General features: G+C 40.0%; 1 long non-coding RNA gene across 1 annotated transcript in view; it reads right to left on the reverse strand.

Moving 5' to 3' along the window:
• The window catches only part of LOC136862904 (uncharacterized), a 28,407-nt gene extending 6,761 nt beyond the window's left edge, over positions 1 to 21,646 (reverse strand). Inside the window, exon 1 of the long non-coding RNA XR_010859093.2 lies at positions 21,526 to 21,646. This is a non-coding gene — a long non-coding RNA (uncharacterized lncRNA). The remainder of the gene's footprint in view (positions 1 to 21,525) is intronic.
• Positions 21,647 to 21,998: the final 352 nt, after the last annotated feature.

The following is a 21,998-nucleotide window of genomic DNA, read 5'->3' on the forward strand; positions in this document are numbered from 1 at the left end:
CACGGGAAGTTCTTGCAATCCATCACCTGGTTTCTGAATCTCTGCCTAAACATAATGAAGTCTATTTGATACATTCCTGTGTCTCCTGGTCTTTTCCATGTGGACAGCCGTCGTTTGCGGTGTTAAAACCACGTATTAGCAAGGACTAAATTACGATCGGTGAAGAATTCACCTGGCCGACTTCCTCTTTCATTCTTTCGTCCAGTTCGAATTCTCCTACGGAAATTCCTTCTCTTTCTTGGCATACTACTGCATTCCAGTCTCCGATAACAATTATATTTGTGTCTCCTTTTAAGTATTATTTTATATATTCGGTCTCTTCATATATTCTTTCAATTTTTCATCATCCACTGAACTAGTAAGCATACAGACCTGCGCTATTGTGGTGAGCATTGGCTTGGCGTCTACCTTGACAACAAAATTTCGTTCACTATGCTGGTCGAAGTAGCTGTACCATTGTCCTGCTTTCTTATTCATTAACAAACCAACTCCTGCATTTCCCATGTTTGATTTTGAGTTGATAATTCTGTAGTTGCCTGACCAAAAATCCTGATCTTCCTGTCACCGTAGCTCACTTATATAAACTACATCTAATTTTAGTCTATCCATTTCCCTTGTCAGATACTCTAATCGACCACAACGATTCTTTCTCCTAATATTCCACGCTCCCACTCGCAGAATGTCAGTATTCATCTTCCTTGTGATTGCCCCCTCCGGTGTAGTCCCCACCCGGAGATTCGAACAAAGGACCATTTTACCACCGGAATATTTTACCCGGGAAGAAGCAATCATCAGTACAACATTAATTCATTCACATAGAGAAAGCTTGATGTCCTCGGGAGTTAGTTGCGGCTGTAGTTTCCCGTTTCCCGATGCTTTCAGCCTGTAGCACTATCTACACAGCTAAGCCATTTTTTACATTTTCCCGTTGCTTTCAGCCGTATATTAGTGTCCACAAAGCTAAGCCATGTTAAATATTGTAAAAGGCCATATCCTTCAATCATCCAGACTGCCGCCCAGCAGCAACCCTTTCCATGAACCAGTTGTTAGTCTGGTCCCTCGACAGATACCCCTGTGATATGGCTGCACTTACGGTTCATATATCTGCTTCACTGGGACGCGCAAGCCTCTTCACCACGGCGAGGTCTTGTGGTTCAAAGGGGAGGAATATATTATATAAGGAGATATGCAACAGGGAATTGAATTTAAGATGAAGAGGAGTATGCGCTGTGGTTTCGTACGTCTATCACTCGTACTATCATTCCTAGCGCACATTTCCACTATTCTTCAACATCCTGGTGGGATAATGGTGCGAGCATGTGCGCTTGATCCAGTTTTACGGTCGTACGGCCTTACTGACAGAGGTGTGTTGTGTTGTGTTTTGTGAAGAAGTGCGTACTGAGACAAACACAAATACCCAGTTTCCAAAACATGGAAATTAACCCAAATCACTGAAATCCTCAGTCGGGCTGGGAATCGAACCCGGACCCTCTGACCCGAAGGCCGCGACGACGACCATTCAACTAAGGAGTTGGACTTAATATTTTCCATAATCAGTTCATATACACTCATGTCCATAAGTTACGGAATCTTCGGGATCCACAAGAAATCATTGTGTCATGGAGATGTTGTGAGGACTACAGTATACTGTGGCTGGACAACACGAAAGCATGTGACAAACATAGCAGCTAAGTACAAGACCGTTTAGTGTGCCTGAAACAGTCCTTGTGGGCAGAGGTTTCGGCTACAGCGGTTCTGACTGCGTACTGTGTCCATTTGGCACAGAGAATGTGATTCGTAGGGAAGCAGGATGGCACAGAGAACACATTAGAATGATATTATGCTTCGTAGGATCCTCGGCAGGTCAAAGACCGGCCACAGTCAGCGCCTGGTGGGCCAGGAGAATATTATCACCCGTAGCGTCATTTCACGGCTGTGGTGAAGAATCGAGAAGGGAGGAAATACTGAACGGCAGTACGGGCAAGGTCGACCACGAGCTACAACCTAGCATTCATGATCGTTATCTTGCCTTAAGTGCCCGAAGACGTCCTACCAGTACAGAAATTTCACTGACTAGGTACCCCGCAGCAGCCTCTGGGTCACACATGTCCTGTTGGACTGTGTACAGTCGGCTTCGAGAGGCTGCTCTGTATGCTCGGCGACCCACCAGATGCATTCCTCTCACAGAAAGGCACCGCGTGGCTAGTCGAATGTGGTATCTTCCTCATCGTGATTCGATTCATGAATAGTGGGATAGTGTTCTGTCCACGGATGAATCACTGCTTAGCCTGGAGACTTATTCTCACCGTCTGTTAATCTCGCGCATACCTGTAATACGTTACAACCCTACCTATGTTGGGGAAATGGATCGTTATGGCGGCGCAGTGTTCTCGTGTAGAGCGACATCATGTTCGGAGGACGTATCCCAGTGAATGTGTTTCTTACGGGTACTGTGACGGGATGACATCCTGCATGAGTATGTGCGGCATTTTCGTTGTGAATATGGACATGGGTTCCATCTGACGGACGATAATACCCACTCATAGAGGCCTGGTGAACGAGTACCTGCAACATGAGGACATCACAAGTCTAGAGTGGCCGGCTCGCTCGCCGAACTTAAATCCGTCTGAACATGCACGGGACACTCTAGGCCGAAGGACTGAAGCCCTAAGAGCACCACTACGGATCATTGTTGACCTCCAATGAGCGCTTGTCCAGCAGTGGGATGCGTTACTGAAATCCAATCTGTATGGCCTGATCCAGAGTATGGGGACCTTTATGAGTTCTGTATTGCCAGGCGAGGTTATCACACCCCATATTAATTTTCTATATGCCACCGACGGAGGGATACCACACACGGTCAGTGGCACCCACTGACCATGTCTGATTTTCTGTACACCTGGCATTAACAACATTGTGTCCAGAGTCAAATTGCTGCCAGGGCACCTTTTAGTGCCCATATTATCACAGTGCCCCATGTTTTTCCGTGAACCTGGAAGATCCTTTAACTTATGGACATGAGTGTTTTAACCAAGTGAGATCATACAACTTCAACGTTAAAATATTGAATTGTATTAATGACTCGTGCAAAAACATGTCCAACTCCCTGCCAAAGTGGTCAGCGTTTAGTTCATAGGAATGCAATTTAGGTTATACAACTGTCTAGGTAACATATTCAGTTGATTATGGTTTCCAGGTCACAGGTTCAGGTATGCGCGAGAAGACATGTGACATGGTGGTTCATGAATAATCGCTGTAGTCGCCACGATTTCACATGCAAGAATGCAAACGTGCATGCATTACGTCGTTCAGGGGCCATATGTAATTTTGTGGGATTGAGTTCCACACACGTTGCACTAGTCAGTCAATTAAGCAACGGTTAATGCTGGTATTGGATGACGCTGGGTTAGTCGTCCGATAATGTCCTATACGTGCTGAACGGGTTCAAGGTCTGGTGAGGTCATAGGCCGAGATAACAGGTCGATACTTTACAGAGCACGTTGGGTGGTAGCAGGGGTATGAGGACGAGCGTTATCCTGTTGCAAAACACCCCCTTGGATACTGCGAATGAATGGCAGTAGAGCTAGCTCAATCACAGTCTGACGTACAAATCCTCCGTGAAGGTTATTACTATAACAACAAGAGTGTTCCTGCTGTCAGTGGAAATCGCTCCCTAGACCATAACTCCTGGTGTAGGTCCACGGCGTCGACGCCGCAAACAGCTTGTTTCCAGACACTCATCAACCCTCCTTTCTGCCACCAAGACATAAACGGCACTCATCTGAAAAATAGCAGATCTCCACTCCGCCCTCGAATAAGCTCTTACTTGGCACCAGTGAAGTCGCAGATGGCAGTGATTCGGAGTTAGTAAAATGAACGCTACATGACGTCTCGCACGGAGCTGTTCCTCAAGTAATCGTTTTGCAACGGTTCGCTGAGTCATTTTGGTGCCAACTGAAGCTCTAATGGCTGCTTCAGGTGCAGTACGATTCACCTTAGCCATGCAGCGAATACAGCGGTCTTCCCTCTCCGCAGTGGTCAGTGTGCGTTCGGACCCCATTTTCTTGGGACAGGGATTTACCGTGACTACTTTTGCAAACTCCGATGCATTGTGGATACATCCCTGAAAGTCTTTCTGTAATATCGCCAAAAGAACATCCACCTTCTCTTAACCCTATTACACGGCCTTGTTCAAACTCAGTAAGCGACTGATACTGCCTTCTTCGTCTCCCGAAAGGCATGTTTGACTCGCACCTACCTCAGAGCGTCAACGCCGGAAGATGACTAATGCTCACGAAGTGTTCAGAGCGTATTTAAAGCAAACCTGCTTTGCAAGGTCATAGTGGCGCTACTAGCATCACTCTCCGTCGATTAGCACTAAAATTTGAATAGCCGTCATTTTTCAGATGTGAAAAAACACCTGCCGTATTTTCTTCATGTAGCACAACTCCTTCTTGGTGGTGTGATTTCATTTTCTACCAGTGTATATCTGTTTTACAAGTTATTCTAAAGCAACTATTAGCTGTTTATTATTAAGGATCTTCCTACAATATTTTTACGTAACCATACATTTGTTTTCTTAATGTTAATTTTCAAACTCCATTTTCTGAAATATTCAGCAATTTTCTTGATACAGTTTTGCATACCGCTTGTCTTTATACCCACCTATTCATTTACACTCAGTACACGACAGAAACACACAACTGTGGATGCAGCCCTCCATACAAGCTTAGGGTCAGGAGTGGAATACGGCTGTAAAACTGGCCCAGGTCCATATGTGCGGCTTAGATCGCACCTACGACCCCACAAGAATGTAGGGAAAAGTGGCAGAGAATGGAAAACGGGAACTCTTACTGACAATAAGAGAAGGATGCATCCATAGCTTTAGGTTATTTAAGAACAAGCACAGCTGATATTGGCTAAAAATCGAACTGTGTTCCACTCATTTTCCCTCTCAGATTCTTGTTTTGTCAAATTCACTTCCGCAATTCTCTATTATTATTATTATTATTATTATTATTATTATTATTATTATTATTATTATTATTATTATTATTATTATTATTATTATTATTATTATTATTACTATTATTATTATTATTATTATTATTATTACTATTATTATTATTATTATTATTATTATTATTAATTTTCTATTTGCTTTACGTCGCACCGACACAGATATGTCTTACGGCGACGATGGGATAGGAAAGGCCTAGGAATTGGAAGGAAGCGGCCGTGGCCTTAATTATGGTACAGCCCCGGCATTTGCCTGGTGTGAAAATGGGAAATCACGGAAAACCATCTTCAGGGCTGCCGACAGTGGGGCTCGAACCCACCATCTCCCGATTACTGGATACTGGCCGCACTTAAGCGACTGCAGCTATCGAGCTCGGTATTATTATTATTATTATTATTATTATTATTATTATTATTATTATTATTATTATTATTATTATTATTATTATTACAGTAAAATCCTGACTTCATCGGGTGTGGATTAAGGGGAAACTTTTCTTAAACGGGAATATTTGACAGACCTTGTGAACTTTGGAGTGACAAAATATTTTAAATTGCTTTCATTAAACGGAGGCAGTGTTGCACGTACAACAGAAATTAAAATATCACTTTAACGCAAAATCTCCAACTTCCGGAATGCAGTGTTTAGAAACTGTTCAGACAACCTTCAAAATTCTATCTCGTCTGCTGTAACAGTTGATTCTGTAGTTAACAAGGAATGGGCAAATCGGTCTTCGTTCTTTTATTCACCAACTTACATGTTAAAGTGTACGGCTAATTGCCTGTTTGCTGTTGTCCAAGCATTTTCCAAATCCTCGCTTTAATCAGTTGTCAATAATCAAATGCCTGTCTTTGTCTCGGCCCTTGTAAATCAGCTTAGAATTCAGCTGAACACTTCTAAACTTACATTACTGACATAGTTGGGCAGTAGTCATTATGTCTCCGAAAGCAATAGTTGTGCTTGATCTCAAAGTTTTCAGTGCTAGTGAACGAGATAAATTGAGTGTAGTGCAGATTATGAAGACGTTCAACGTAGGTAAAACCAAAGTGTACGATATTTAAAGGAGAAAACAAATTTTGAAGCGGTGGGAAAAGTGTGCTAATTGAAAAATAAAGATAGAACCCATGAGATATTAAATTCAAGACATTAGTAAAATAGTGTGGAAGTGGTTTGTTACTGTCACGTCAAGAACCATGGCTTTTCGGGTCCTATATTACAGTAATACGCTAGAAAGGTGTCTAAAATATAGATAAGACTAAATTCAAATCATGGATGGTTGAAGAGTTTCCGCAACAGACGTAAGAATGCCTAGAAATGTTGGAAAAAAGCTGGCTATATATCCACGGGTAAGCACCAGAAGAAGAAAAGCTCGCCGAATTCCTTGACTGCTTCGTGGACCAATGGCTTACAAAATCCTGAAGTGCCACCTGAATTATGGAACAGCTACGGGTGATGTCATAAGACGAATACCGTACTTCATTAAAAGGGTGGAATCATAAACTGAACAGTCGGGTTGGAAGATCACACCCCAGAGTGAAGGACCTCATCAAGTACTTAAAATCTGAAGCTGAGATATCTAATCATAACGTTCTGAGGACGGACTTGAATTTAGGAGTGAAGAGGAAAAAGCTGTTTAGGGATTGGATGGAAGAATAGCAAGGATTACTGGAAGGTACTAAGAAGATTCTGATGTTGGAAAGTTTCTTACGACGATATCTTACGTTCTAAGACGTAACTAATGCAAAAGGGCAACATTTATCGAGGAAAAAAGAAACGAAAAATTCTAAAAAGAAAAGAAAATGAAATAATATAACATGACCAGGCAATTAATATTGATGCATATGGAACCAAGTCTTCAACTGAAGGCAGTGCACGGTTACCCGTGCAGGTCCATAGGGTCCGTAGGTCATTTGACCCCCTGTCTTGAAGCTGGATCTTGGTGACAAGACAGGCTCACCTCAAAACCGTTGAGGTGCCTAACAAGGCACGCAGTTCTAGTTGGTGCTAACAACGGACCTTTTCGCACTATCATTATAGAATTATTATTTATTAAACTTATTCGAACCTAAATATTTTCTTAAGATTAAGTTTTGGAATATTGTAAATCTAATCCAAGCGTACAGACAAAATTTTCATTTTATTTATATAGGTGAAAGTAGGCTGAGAGGCTGCGGCTTAACGTGCTATGGAGCCAAGCTCTACATTCGGGAGAGGCGTGGTTTCGAAACCCACCGTCTGCTGTCCTGAGAATGATTATCTGTTGTTTCCCACATTCCCTACCAGACAAATGCCGGGACAATTCCTGTTCAAAGTCCACAACCGATTCCTTTCACCTCCTTACCCAGTTCCATTCAGAATAATAAATTTCATCTTTGTTAGCTACTCAACTTAGGTTTGTATCAGGAAGGGCATCCGATCGTAATAACATACCATATACATACACTCATCTCACCTCATCCCCAACTCCGTATCAACAAACGGGACTAAGGTGTAGACATACATAGACTACCGTTAGTTAAATGAAATGAAATGTCGTATGTCTTTTAGTGCCGGGATATCCCAGGACGGGTTCGGCTAGCCAGGTGTACGTCTTTCTATTTGACTCCCGTAGGCGACCTACGCGTCGTGATGAGGATGAAATGATGATGAAGACAGCCCATACACCCAGCCCCCGTGCCATTGGAATTAAACAATTAAGGTTAAAATACCCTACCCGGCCGAGAATCGAACCTGGGACCCTCTGAACCGAAGGCCAGTATGCTGGCCGTTCAGCCAACGAGTCGGACATCGTTAGATGAAAGTAGGGTAATTGTATTTTGTGTACTTAACGTGTCAGTTTGAATATTTGAATAGTTTGATCATTATTTACGCATTCATTTAATAGTGTCCCCTATTGCATAATGGGAAAAGAAAGTGTAAGATTATTGCTAAGTTCGATATGATCTAAATTGCTTCAAGAAGGGTTGAACCCTTGAGGGAAACAGAATGTTACGGCAAAAAAATCTTTGTTTTGAATTTGAAAATTGTAACATTCAACGGTTTTAACACGCCCTGCTTTTGTCCTGCATTTTAAAACTCAATTGGTGGCCTATATACACAGAACCATCAGGTAAACATAGATAAAAGGCACATATGGGTCATATTTTGTCTCTCTGTCCAGATATTAACGCATCAGACTAAAACGTAAACGTAAGTTATGTAATGACTTTCAAAATCCGAATCCTAGCACGTAGTTGTCGCCAGTTACTTGAGGGCTATCTCCCTACTACTACGAATATGTTTTCATTCATCCCCTGAAGGGGTAGGCGGGCCTCCTAGACGGTGACGCCGTCTAGGAGGCCGGGAGATTTGTGACGGTGAAGGAGATGCTTGGAGAAGGTGAGGGTTTGGCGGCCGTGGCCTATACTAGGAACTGTCCCGGCATTCGCCTTAGTGCAGGAGAATGGAAAACCACGGAAGACCATTCTCAGGACAGCCGACGGTTGGGGCGAGTCGTGAAGTCCAGCCCTGTCCCGTCTCCCGAATGCAGAGGCGTAGATCCACAGCAGCGCTGTGGCAACCCCTTCTCATGTCTCCCTGCATAAATACTTCAATAGAAAATTCCTTCAGAGCAGCCTGAGTGTTTGAACGTCATTATATTCTCACTGATAACAGTGATCGCAAATGGGTCAGTGCTTATCACGTCAAAAATAAATTAGTCTTGCATTCTATCTGAGTTGTCGCAAATGGGACTGATCCCAAATGAGACTAATTGCAAAAGGGACGAACAACGTTAGGTCTCCCAGGTACTTTCCCGCACTCACTGTAGGTTGCAGGCTCGAATTAAGTCATCACTCCCCTCCTGTTTAACTCGAAACTCAAAACTTGATTGAATTGAATCATTTGTAGGGAATTTAGAATCGGATCAGGAAGATCAAAATTAAATAAAAATATCTATATTTGCAAATGAGGTGTCTACCTCGGTGGCAAATGGTACACTAAAATACATCATTGTCAAGCACTAAATATTAAATTAACAAGATAAGAAAATTTTCCTATAATACAATATTATACAATTTATACTAACGATATTTTCTATTAAACACACAGCTCATTCTTAATAAATTTATATTGTTTAAAAAATTCTACTTATAATATCTCCTGTACTACTTACAAATATAGTCAACTGATATACAGTATGTGGAATTACTTAAAATGATACTATACAACTGGTATAAGATTAAAATTTACATTGCATTTATTTACTTATTTTTTTACACATTCTGGAACCTAAGTAGCATGACGACCTGCTGCGTCTTAACCTGAGCCCCTTTTGCCACCACTTTTCAGAGTTCCTGAAGGGCCTTCACAGCTACCGTAGCGGTCCCAGGGCCCTCGAAGTCGCCACTGTACTTCAGCCCTACTTTGGCTGTCCAAACGCGTTAGACCAGGGGATGGAATTAATTTATTCACACACATTTTTATGTACATAAACCTGCACTGGTCGAATGCCCTCTAACATTTCATTTATTTTCTCTGTTGCTGTTTATTCTCTTCTTGAATATCTGTACAGATTTTGGAAAAGGATCAAACACTACCCCTTCCACTCCTTCACACCCTTCCCAATGAATGAAAATTTACCCCAATCGCTTCTGCTAAAACACCTTCTAATTTTGTATTTGTGGTCAGTCCCGCTGATATAATTATTTTCCAACTGAAGCCTCTCACGGATATCTCCCCATGCTTCTTCTCCTGTATAGGCTCTATATAATCCTATAAGTCTAGTTTTCTCCCTTCTCTTACTTCAAGTTTCCCACCCAAGTTCCTTTAACATTTCTGATACACTACTGTTTCTCCTTAAATCCTCTGTTACAAATCTTGCTGCTTTCCTCTGCACACTATCTATTTCTTTTATTAGGTATTCTTGGTGAGGATCCCAAACACTGTTTGCATATTCCAATAATGGACAAACCATACTTAAGTACCTTTTCTCTTTTAATTCTTTGTTGCATCCTTTAAGTAGCCTCATTATGACATGTAACGATCTGTATGCTTTCCCAACAATGTAATCAACATGACCCTTCCAGTGCAAATTAGTTTCAAATCTCACACCTAAGTATCTGCACTTGCCATCTTTTGGGATAACTACCTCATCCAAAGTATATTCAAATTCAGTTTCAAAACTCCTGTTTGTAAATGTTGTAACAGTTGGTTTGCCTCCATTAACCTTCATATTATTCTCTTCAACCCATTGTTGGATACTCTCAAGGTCCCTTTGTAATTCTGAACAATCCTGAATGTTATTTATTTCCCTATAAACAATTATGTCATCTGCATACAATCTTATTTTTGATGTTATATTATTCCCTAAACCATTTACGTATATTAAGAAAAGTAACGGACCGATTATACTACCTTGTGCAATTCCCTTCCAAACTTTCTCTTCCTGCGATACATTATTTCCTACTTTGACTTTCTGAACCCTTGAATTTAGATATGTTTTATCCAACGTGTAACCCTTACGTACAATCCCATTCCCTCCAATTTCTTTAATAATATTCCATGTTCCACTCTATCAAAGGCTTTGGAAAGATCTATGGCTATGCAATCTAACTGTCCTCCTGAATCCGACTGATCTGATATGTCCTGCTGAAATCCCACCAGTTGTGCCTCACAAGAAAATTTCTTTCTAAATCCATACTGGCTCCTCATGAACCAATTTTTATCATCACATATCGCTCTGATGTACTTCGATATTAAACTCACCAGTATTTTACAAACTATACTGGTCAGGCTGATTGGTCTGTAGTTCTCTGGTTTCCTTTTATCACCCTTTCCTTTATAAATTATTACAGATTCCTTCCATTTCTTTGGTATTACACTATTATTTATGACATAGTCAAAGAGAAATTTTAAATAAACACAGTGGCCATTGCTAGTAGTGCCTTATCATAATTCACAGGCAGTCGTGGTGGGTTCAGTTGGTGGCTTGGTGATGTATGCGTAAGTTTACATTATGAACTAAAGTAGACATACTGGTAAATCTAAGTACTGTATTTAAGCTGTTTCCAAAACGCAAGAGAGAGAGAGAGAGTTAAAAGGAATAATCTGAAAAATGTTGTAAAAAATTAATTGTTTCTTACAAAGTTTAAGTGAAGATTCTTTGCCAGGCTCCAGTAGCTATAGTGTTAATCAATATCTGGCGTGTCGGTTAAAAATTCAAGTGAGAATGTAGCGCAACATTCAGGGGAATGCAGTGTTTGAGTTAGTGATATTTCAGCATGGAGTGATTTTGAAAACTGTGTTAATGATATATCACTACAACAGAGTGATTTTCAAACTGATAGTGCGTAAAATATAACTGACACTGATCATGGCTGGTACAGTGGTGAGTTAGATAAGGTTTGAAAATAAAAAATTGTGACCTTTTAACTATAAAAGAACTGGCAGAACTTCTGATAGTAGAAAACTCGGCCTTTGCTAGTAGTGTCCCTGATTAGTGTTACAGTGTTGCGACTTCATCTCACTTTACCGATCGCAGCACCATCCGCAGCACAATTTTACTAATCTGTTTTCTAGGAGTACCCGATGAGTCAGAAAATATCAATTCGCTACACTGAGGGCGGAAAATTCTATCCAACTTGGAGGTAAATTTTTCCTCCAAACCAGAGGAGAAACCCCCTCTTCGGTGATAATTTGGAACAAAATGAATGTAGAATTTAATAAAAGTGAGGAGGAAGAAGCTTTCCTTAAGAAATGGCTCTTTTCAGGGTTGAATTTTGAGTTATTTAATGAATTGTGGTGCTATAATTTGGAATAGGCCTAAATTGTTATTCTAGACCAGGCCATACTACTAGTACTACTACTACTACTACTACTACCGCTACTACTAAGTCAGCCTCTACCTAAAGTATGTACACTCCTCATACAAAACAGCGCGTCAGAATAGGGATCGAATAACTGGAATACTATGAAGAACCAGTGTGTTACGTACAAGCTGTATCAGAAAATGTATGAACCAGAGGAATGACATGCTAAAGAAGAAAGTGTTCTAACTCGCCGGCTATTTCCCGCCAATATTCAGTCAGGCTATTTTACTCGGTACGCAGCACTAATCCCATCTATCGGAGTTGAGAGGCAGCATAAGAGACAAATAACATCACGACAATCAATGGTCAATGTAATGTTATTGTTGATCAATGTTATAAGCTTTCGACATTGTAGGCCTTCACATTTAGTTTTATTCCGACTCTAAAATACTACTCATCATAGTCGGTACGGTAAAACTAAATAAAACATAAATGAACGGAAACTGTATTCTCTGTAACTTTTGTTATGTAGTACTTTTAGTTAGGACCAATACACAGGTATTTAAAAAATAAAATTTAGGCGCGTTCCCCTAAACTAAAATTTTATCCAGGGTAAATTAAAATTGTTTATAGCTTAGACTGTAGTTTCTTATTTCCTGACTCCTTATACAGATTTTCATTGAATTCTGTTAACCCATTTTCTCGTGGCTTGGCGTCGATATGGACTTAGCAACAAAAATACAAATTCATGAATATATGTGTTATCATAACCGGTACGGTAAAAATGTGTAAGACATAAATGGTCGGAAATTTAATTCAATACAACTTTGGTTATGTAGTATTTATTGATACGACCACTAATAATATAAATATTTGAGAATAAAATTTTAGGCCTTCCCCTAAACTACCATTTCTATCAGCGTGGATGAAATTATTTATGGCTTAGATTGTAACGAATTATTCCCCGACATTGCATACCAGTTTTTATTAAGATAGGATCACTAATAACATAAATATATGAAAATTAAATTTTAAGCCTCCCCCTAAACTACCATTTCTATCAGGGTGAATAAATTCATTTATGGCTTAGATTGTAGCGACTTATTCCCCGACGTTGAATACCGATGTTTATTAAATTCTCAGACAGACAGACAGACATTAAGTTAAAAGTGCATTTCCTTGTTACTGAGGACATGACCGATGCAGAATTACCATTCTTTTCAAATTCTGAGCAATGTACAGACAAAATTCGTGTTTTATATACATAGATTATTATTATTATTATTATTATTATTATTATTATTATTATTATTATTATTATTATTATTATTATTATTATTATTATTATGATCATTGTTATTATTATTTTTATTATTATATCACTGGATTTATTTTAACCAAAATATGTATTTGAATTCTGCTCACTCAGGATTGTGTTATGTGCATATGATGTCATGGTAATGACATGGAGTCGGTATTAATAGGAAAATTACTCTCAAATATTTTCGTTAACATTATGTCTATCAAAAGACAGTATAGAACAAACGTTTAAGAATATGTTATTTCCGTTCCTTTATGCCAGGTACGTATTTATCGTACGACGGTTAATAACGCAGATGATTACGAAAAATAGGATTTTTAGTCGAAGTCCCGTGGGACATGTCGTGCATGTCACTTCAAGGTGGGTAACGGAAAAAAATGAAGAGGACAGATTTTTTTTTTTTTTTTTATTTGCTATTTGCTTTACGTCGCACCGACACAGATATGTCTCACGGCGACGATGGGATTGGAAAGGCCTAGGAATTGGAAGGAAGCGGCCGTGGCCTTAATTAAGGTACAGCCCCGGCATTTGCCTGGTGTGAAAATGGGAAACCACGGAAAACCATCTTCAGGGCTGCCGACAGTGGGGCTCGAACCCACTATCTCCCGATTACTGGATACTGGCCGCACTTAAGCGACTACAGCTATCGAGCTCGGTGAACATATATTAAGGGGGTAGCATCAATGTAAGAGCGCCACGCCATTGGTCACAGATACAATATGCAACATGAGAACCATGGAGAACTTCGCACGACTTCGGACCCGGAACTGTACCCTAAAATAAATTTGGAAGTCGTCGTCATTTCCTCTCAACTTTGTTCAGCTTCATCATACTGTATTTCACGTTACTGCCACGCGCTTATCGTACGAAAACATCATTTTAACATGTCGCATTAAGCGTATGAATGGAGCCATGTTACTTCGCATAAATTGCTAAAGGTAACCTGTAATCCACTGCAAATTCCAGTGCGGAGAACGGGTACAAATGCTTGTCTTCTATAACACTACAATTCCTTACGTTTGTTGTTGTTTTTGTTGTTGTTGTTGTTGTTGTTGATGATGATGATGATGATGAAGAAGGTTATTGTTATTATTAAAGGTTTAACATCGAACTAAATCACGTACGTTACCAGCGACGATATCCCCTCCCTAGCGTAACGGTTAGCACTATTAACTGCCGTCCCGGTTTCGATTCCCAGTACTGCCAGAGATTTATGAATGGTGTGTGGTCGTGACTCTATTTCAACCACGAAGATATATAAGTGTATGCTCTGTCACTATAAACACTGGACGGATGATCATCCGCGGCCGAACGCCATTAGTAGTAATTACAAAAATGGTGTTTGGTTGAAATGATTCATGCAGCTCACCTCCATTGGCGGTTAGCCTGAAAGGAGCTACACCACCTCTCCATCAGGACACGAGTTTACTTTAGTCCGGCTCCATAGCTAAATGGTTAGCGTACTGGCCTTCGGTCCAGCAGTGTTTGTATAGTGGTTGTTCGCCGTTCAGAGAAGGTGAAAAGCCTGTCTGAGTGGTTAGGACGGGGAACGCTGGTTTTCAGAGCCCAAGTTGGCGGATCCGATCCCAGCTCAGAATCAGTGCGATGGTATTTAGTCCCGGGTTTGATTCCCGGCCGGATCGGGAATTTTAAAATTCACTGGCTAATTCTGATTTTTTGATGGCTGGGCGTGTGTACCGTCTTCAGCATTAGAATTCATCAGAGACAGGACTCCGTTCCTGCAGACGCGTAGGTCACCTATCAGGCATTAACACGAAAGGCCTGTACCGGGCCTCTCTAGAGGCCACACGCGTTTTTTAATATATATTTTATTAGCGACGATAGAAGAGGAAATTGCTAGAAAGGAGAGGGTAGTGTTATGACCTTAAGTAAGGCACTTTCCTGGCAGTTGCGCTATGACCAATTAGAAAACTATAGAACAATCCTCACGCCTGCTGGTGGTGGGATCTGAACGAACCATCTCTCGAATGCAAGGGTGTAGCTACACAGACTGTACAGTGCATCCATCTTCTCAGCTTCTTCTATTCATCATAAGAGGAGAGGCCGCCAGGGCGAGGTACTGGTCCTACTCCTTAGTGTATCCCCGACCAAATGTTTCACGCTCCAGGACACTCCCCTTGAAGCGGTAGAGGTGGTACCCTTCTTCTTTTTATTATTATTCCGTCAAAAGTAATTAGTGGGACCTAAAAAATGACATTATAAATAACACCTGACAGTGCCAGGATGGAATCTGCCAATTTGGGGTCAGAAAGCCAGCGCATCAACGGTCTGAGCCAATCAGCCCGGGATTATTATTATTATTATTATTATTATTATTATTATTATTATTATTATTATTATTATTATTATTATTATTATTATTACCGCCGGAAAGAGGAAACTTCTAGAAAGGAGAGGGTAATGGTTATGACTCGAAGTAAGGCACATTCCTGGCATTTGCGTTGTGACAATGTAGAAGTCTATAGAACAATCCTCACGCCTGCTGGCAGTGGGATTCGAACGAACCATCCCTCTAATGCAAGGGTGTGGTTTACCACTTCTTCTTCTTCTTCTTCCTGAGGCAAATGACCAGATGGTACCTAACTTAAGGCCACGGCCACTTCCTTCCCTCTTCTTTGCCTGTCAATTCCAATCATACTATCCCTTAAAGGGCCCCTGTTCAGCATGGCAGGTGAGGCCGCCTGGGCGAGGTACTGGTCCTCCTCGCTAGTGTATCTGCGACCAAATGTTTCAAGCTCCAGGACACTCCCTCTGAGGAGGTAGAAGTGGGACCCTCGCTGAGTCCGTGGGAAGACCAACCTTGGACCGTAAACGGGTTAAATAAATAATAGTAAAGTGCATTAAACCGAGCGGCTTGCATCCCTTATAATTACTGCCTCAATAATAATAATAATAATAATAATAATAATAATAATAATAATAATAATTAGCTGAAACCCATCAAGATATGACGATTAATGGGATAAATATTTATTGAAGAATTTCCTTATCTAAGACATAACTTGTACTTTATTTTTTTAAATTTACTTTAGCTTGCACAGAGATAGGTCATACAGCGACGATGGGATAACAAATGGCTAGAAGTGGGAAGGAGGCGATCGTGGCCTTAGCCCCAGCATTTGGCTGGTGTGAAAATGAGAAACCACGGAAAGCCACCTTCAGGGTTGCCGACAGTGCGGTTGGAACCCACTACCTCCCGAATGCAAGCTGTTAGCTGCGCGACTCAAACCACGCAGCCACTTGCTCGGTGCATTTTTTGTACAATTACTGTACCTTTTAGCAATATTTCAACTTTAAAATATCGCTCTCGTGGCATTGCAACAGTTAACTGGCCATAGCTGAAAACTGGTTTCACGTCCCTTGAGGTTTATTGATCGTGATCCAAAATGCCAAGTGAATTGGAAATTGATGCCCCTTGAAAGAAAATGAAAGTGTTTTATCGGATGTTAAAATGTCAATTAAAGTGGTTAGAGCTCTCTGTACAACCTTATCTGTACTTATTATTTCCAAATCTAAACAATTTTCGTACATACTTCTTAAAATTACGCCCCAATCTGGTTCAATTTAGGAGCCGTTGGAAAACGTTCGTATTTCTAAGGAACCAATTTTTGAAATAAAAATATATGGAAGCAAACTATTAATTCCAAATAATTCAAGAATTATGTAGGAAATTTAAGTAGATAGCTTTCATCTTTATTAATCTGTTGACGCTAGTGTATGGTTTTGAACTACCGGGTATAAGCCCAATGTCTTCCAAATTAACAAAATAATTAATTAAGAAAGAAAATTTTCGAGAAAATGATGATATTTTTCGCAGATGTGAACAGTTTGCTATAAATTTCCATCACGATATCATAATGTGCTAAAATGTTGGCTGATAGTATCTTGATCCGTCACTGTGTACTGAGGGGTAGTTGCCGTTAAACATTTCTGGCAAAACAATCAGCGAATTCCATTTTTTGTGATTTTGTCTGCATATCTGTATGTAGCGGCGTATTTTGAAGAACGGCCAGAGGGGAATGTATTTCTTACGATTTAAAATAAACAGGTAAATCCTTTATGAAATTTCCCCCAAGAACAATAATATTCCCATCAGAAGGAATGGAATGTCGTTTGTTACCTATGATATATTTTAGAAGACGATTCTCATACATTAATGAATGAATAATTGCAACTGCGGTTTTATCCCATATTGAGCAATGCTAATCAAATATCGTCAGCTGCTTTGGAACATAATTTTAATCCAGACACCGAATTCTCATTTGAATTTAGAGGAATTTTGAATATAATGTGCAGTGTTCATCAGCTGGGCAAAAAACCAGCGACTACTCCTGTCCGCTTTACTGAAATTACATGAAGCCCTAAATTGAGGCAATTTTGTATTATATATCCTAAATATTTTTCTAGTGTCCCAGGGACCATCGATGAGAAAGGCATTCTTGGTATTTGTGTTGTTTTGTTGGAGCACGTCAATGATTTCATTAATAACTGAATGTTGTTCCTGGTTCCGTTATGAGTGCTATGCCGGCCATATTAAAAAATAGCACTTTAATATGACACGGCGGATTGACTCACTTCGTTAACTACCGGAATGGAAAAGTTCACAGACTGAGTGTTAAAATTTCCCCAAAATCACTCAAGCTAACAAAAATAGAGAGAGACGAGACGGAGAAGGAAACGTTTAAATTTATCCGACATCATTTCAAGCTAGCAAGTATAGCGAGAACTACAGAAGAGACAGTTCTTCTCGGCCAAGCGACCCGCTACAGTACAAACTGACAAGGGAGATATCTGATAGCGCATGTGTGCTTAGCCCATTCCTACTCTTCTATCGTGCTATATGCCTCAAGCACTCTCATGTTTCAGGCGGCCTTGAAGTACTGGCGAGCGTCTTGACCAATCAGAATGCTGCATTTTCCTTAATATATGAAAAATGTTCGACTAGAATTCGTTATACTTTTAAAGACACTCTGCAGATCTACAGGCCAAGAACTTACATCAGAATGCTTTACGTTGTCAATTGGTTAAACTGTTCTCTCAAATTCATTGTAACAAATATCAGCCTAGTGTTTTAAATATGTAGATAATAATAATAATAATAATAATAATAATAATAATAATAATAATAATAATAATAATAATAATAATAATAATAATAATAATAATAATAATAATAATTTAATAATTCAATTTAATTTATTATTATTATTATTATTATTATTATTATTATTATTATTATTATTATTATTATTATTATTATTATTATTATTATTATTATTATTATGTTGCTTCTCCCAAACCCTGATTGGGTCGTGAGTGTGAACTCTGTTGCTCACTGAGGACTTGGTCCAGATTTATGGCCGGGTGAGCCATATGTACTCGACTTGTGTAGTTCCTCCAAGCTCGTTCTCTTTTAGTGACTTGAGGATATTCTACAGGCTGTATATTTCTCCATTTCAAAAGCTTGACTTCTTTGCCCTAGAACTTACATATGTACGGCTCCATAATTTGCTCCTGTGGTGGTGGGCAGTATGGTGTGTTTTGTGTGCATTATGACAAACACAAAACCAAGTCCTCATGGCTAGATGAATTAACCAGAAATGGCTACAGTTCCCGCCCGACCAGGAATCGAACCTACTACCCTATGTATCTAAGACCACAATGTCGCACTGACGCAGAGAATGTTTTGACAGTCGCAATGATGACTGGGAAGGTACTAGCCGTGGCCTTAACTAAGGCACAACCCAGCATTTGCCTGGAGTGAAAACAAACCCCGGAAAACCATCTCCGGGACTGCCGACGGTGGGGTTCTGAACCATCATCTCCCGAATAAGTAAGTCAGATTGTGTCTTCGTCCTGACGTAGTACAGCAGCTCCTTACAGGCGCACCCCCAAAGGAGGTGAGCTGCATGTACACTCGCTCCAGTAAAATAATCCCATGATATTATAATATATACAGTATAATATTATGATTTCCTCGCAGGTACACTTTTCTCAGAAACAGCTGAATCAATAGATAAAATGTTTGTTTTTTGTATCTGCACGGGAGGTGAATTATATTTTGATAACAATTAAAATGAAGTTTGATAAAATATTAAATGCGAGTAACATACACTACCATACACTCATTCTCTCTTCGAGCAATTATAAGTTTTTAACCATGTACCAGCCTTCCTGCTATTCTTGAATTTCTGGTGGTACCGGGAAAAGAACCCAGGTCTCCGGCGGAGGTAGTTACGAGCACTAAACGTTGCAGTACTAAGGATGGTTTTCCGTGGTCTCCCATTTTCACATAAGGCAAAATCGGGGATGTATATTAATTGTTTGTATGGTGGGTGGGTCGGTGGGTTGGTTGGTTGGTTGGTTGGCTGGTTGGTTGGTTGGCCTTGTAATTTTACTTGAAATTCTTATATTTAATGACTGGAATCACAGATACGAGAATAAAAATGTTATTTTTTGCCAGCCCTTGAATAGGTGTAGATTTTAAGAGACGCCAGAGACGGAATTTCATCTCGCTGGTGTACTTTATCCTACTAGAAACCATTGACCTGCATATGAGCAACCTTAGGCAGATTTGAACCCATTCTCTTGGTAACGGAAGAGCAACGACTAACCGAGCATGCCACTAAAGTGGACGAAACGTTAGATGAAAGAAAATGACTACGCAATCATGATCTGATCATCAGTACAATATTTTCAAAATAAGTATCATTTATTTTATAATACGTCTAACAAATCTTTTATTGTTAGACGCACCAGAAGGCTATTAGGTATGTTAACCTGACGTACTAAAATATACTGTATATTGACACGGGTCTCTAGAATTTAAGTAAAGCCGATGGACTCTGATGAGATTGATACCGAAATGTTTAGTACGGACGGTGAACGAATAACCTGCAATTCCGCAGAGTTGACTTCATTAAACTAAAATATCTCGATCATAACCATTGTCCGTATACTGCTGAATGCCCTTCCTAACGCCAATATCAGTTCAGGAGCTAATGAAGATGAAATGGTGAAAGGGCATCCGGCCGTATAAACATAATAAATCCATCTCACCTCACCTCGACCCCGTATCAAGAAATGGGACTAAGGAGTAGACAAACAAACAAAAAACAAATGTAATCATCGTTATGAATATTCAAGTAGGCTTATTTCAATAAAATTGCTGAATAAACATTGCTGCGAAGATCTGTGAACTAAAGGAACGAGTAAAGAAAACCAGAAACCTCGATAGGTAGGCTAAAATATAATATTCAATAATCCTACCTTAGCAGCATAAATATTCAATGGTAAATGAATCATCGAATGACAATGCATACAACACACGTTCAGGAAGCGCCCGACGAATATGCCCATTGTGTGATAAGTTTGATTCAGTTTAGAAGGGTGTATAAAATTGTAAAATGGGATTTAACAAAGCTTTACCTTTGAAGTTAAGCTAAATTTAGAAGCGGACCGACTGCTACGCGGTAGAGAGAGAGAAACTTGTGAAAGGGGTGGGAGAACGAGGGAAAGAGTAGTCGGTAGTAGGGATGTGCCGAGCGCTGGCAAGAGGTGGGGATACGTATGGCAGCATGGGAGGGGAATAAAAGGGGGAGGGAGGGGGTGTGTTGGACTGAAGGTGTAATCCTAAATCGATCTAAGGTTGTAGCCGGCGTGGCTCATCAAGGCACACCACTCTCACTGTTTGTTTCGCGCACAATAGAGGCGATTGCGGGGGAATGCTTGGAATACCGGGTAATTACGGAACGCTGCAGAAACAAAACATTACACTCTTCATAGACGAACACTCGTAAACAAACCATGTGATAATTCCCATGCAACTACAGTATTCAGGTAAAATCCTTACTTAAGGGTTATGGTAAAAAAGTTAGATCGACGTTAACATCAAATAAAAATTATAAACGATACCAAATTTTATAATTTTAGATAAAGCATGGTAGCGTAGCTACATACAAATATTTCGGTGAAGCTATTGGAGGAAAAATAACAATGCATTGATGCCTCATTTAACGTGACTGACAAGTCTTCAAAGAGTATGTTTCACAATGCACCACTAGCTTTCTACCTACATTATATTTTCAACGCTGTAAAAGTACTATCTATTTTCATAACATTAACATTTTATTAGAAATTTTCACTGAAGAGTTGAGACAGCGTGAGAAAGTGTACCATAACGTTTCCTAGAAGACACTAACGATATGGCATTGTTTTGAACACGTGTCGTCGAATTAATGAAAAACATTGCCTGACCACATGACAGATTGACAGTTGCTGTTTCATTCGTTAGCGGTGGTAACATTAACCTCACTCTGTCACAACGTGACACATGGCCTGGGTTTTATAGAAATAACTCAAAATGCAGTACTTACCTTTTGGACGTCGTCAAGTTCACTGTTAAAATCTTGCTTATAACGTAACACAAAACAGAACACACCGCACGTTTTCCACTGCTTTTACACCACTGATCGCCAGTCGGCGGCACGTTAGTTCACGCAAATGCCGCTGGGAACGCGTCAAGTCGGACTGGTCGATTCGTCCCGCGGGGGGAGTCTTGTATACGCGTGCTGCATGTGTTCAAGTTACGTTGTAAATGAAAACAATCGTTTGCTCGTAAACATGACGTGATAACTGCAGTTACGTTTATTGGACTCGAATGTCAAATGTCAGCTCCCTCCCTACGTGCTCCTAGTAATCTTCATTGTGATACGTACAAAACGCATACGGTTGACAACACTAAAGTTTCTCTATTGCCGTAATCACGAAAATATTGCGATTTATTTTGTTTATAATCTGTACCAAGTCGACTCGAATGTATACAGCATCTATCAAATAATCTAAATCA

The sequence above is a fragment of the Anabrus simplex genome, chromosome 2, assembly GCF_040414725.1.
Source record: "Anabrus simplex isolate iqAnaSimp1 chromosome 2, ASM4041472v1, whole genome shotgun sequence".
Taxonomy (NCBI): domain Eukaryota; kingdom Metazoa; phylum Arthropoda; class Insecta; order Orthoptera; family Tettigoniidae; genus Anabrus; species Anabrus simplex.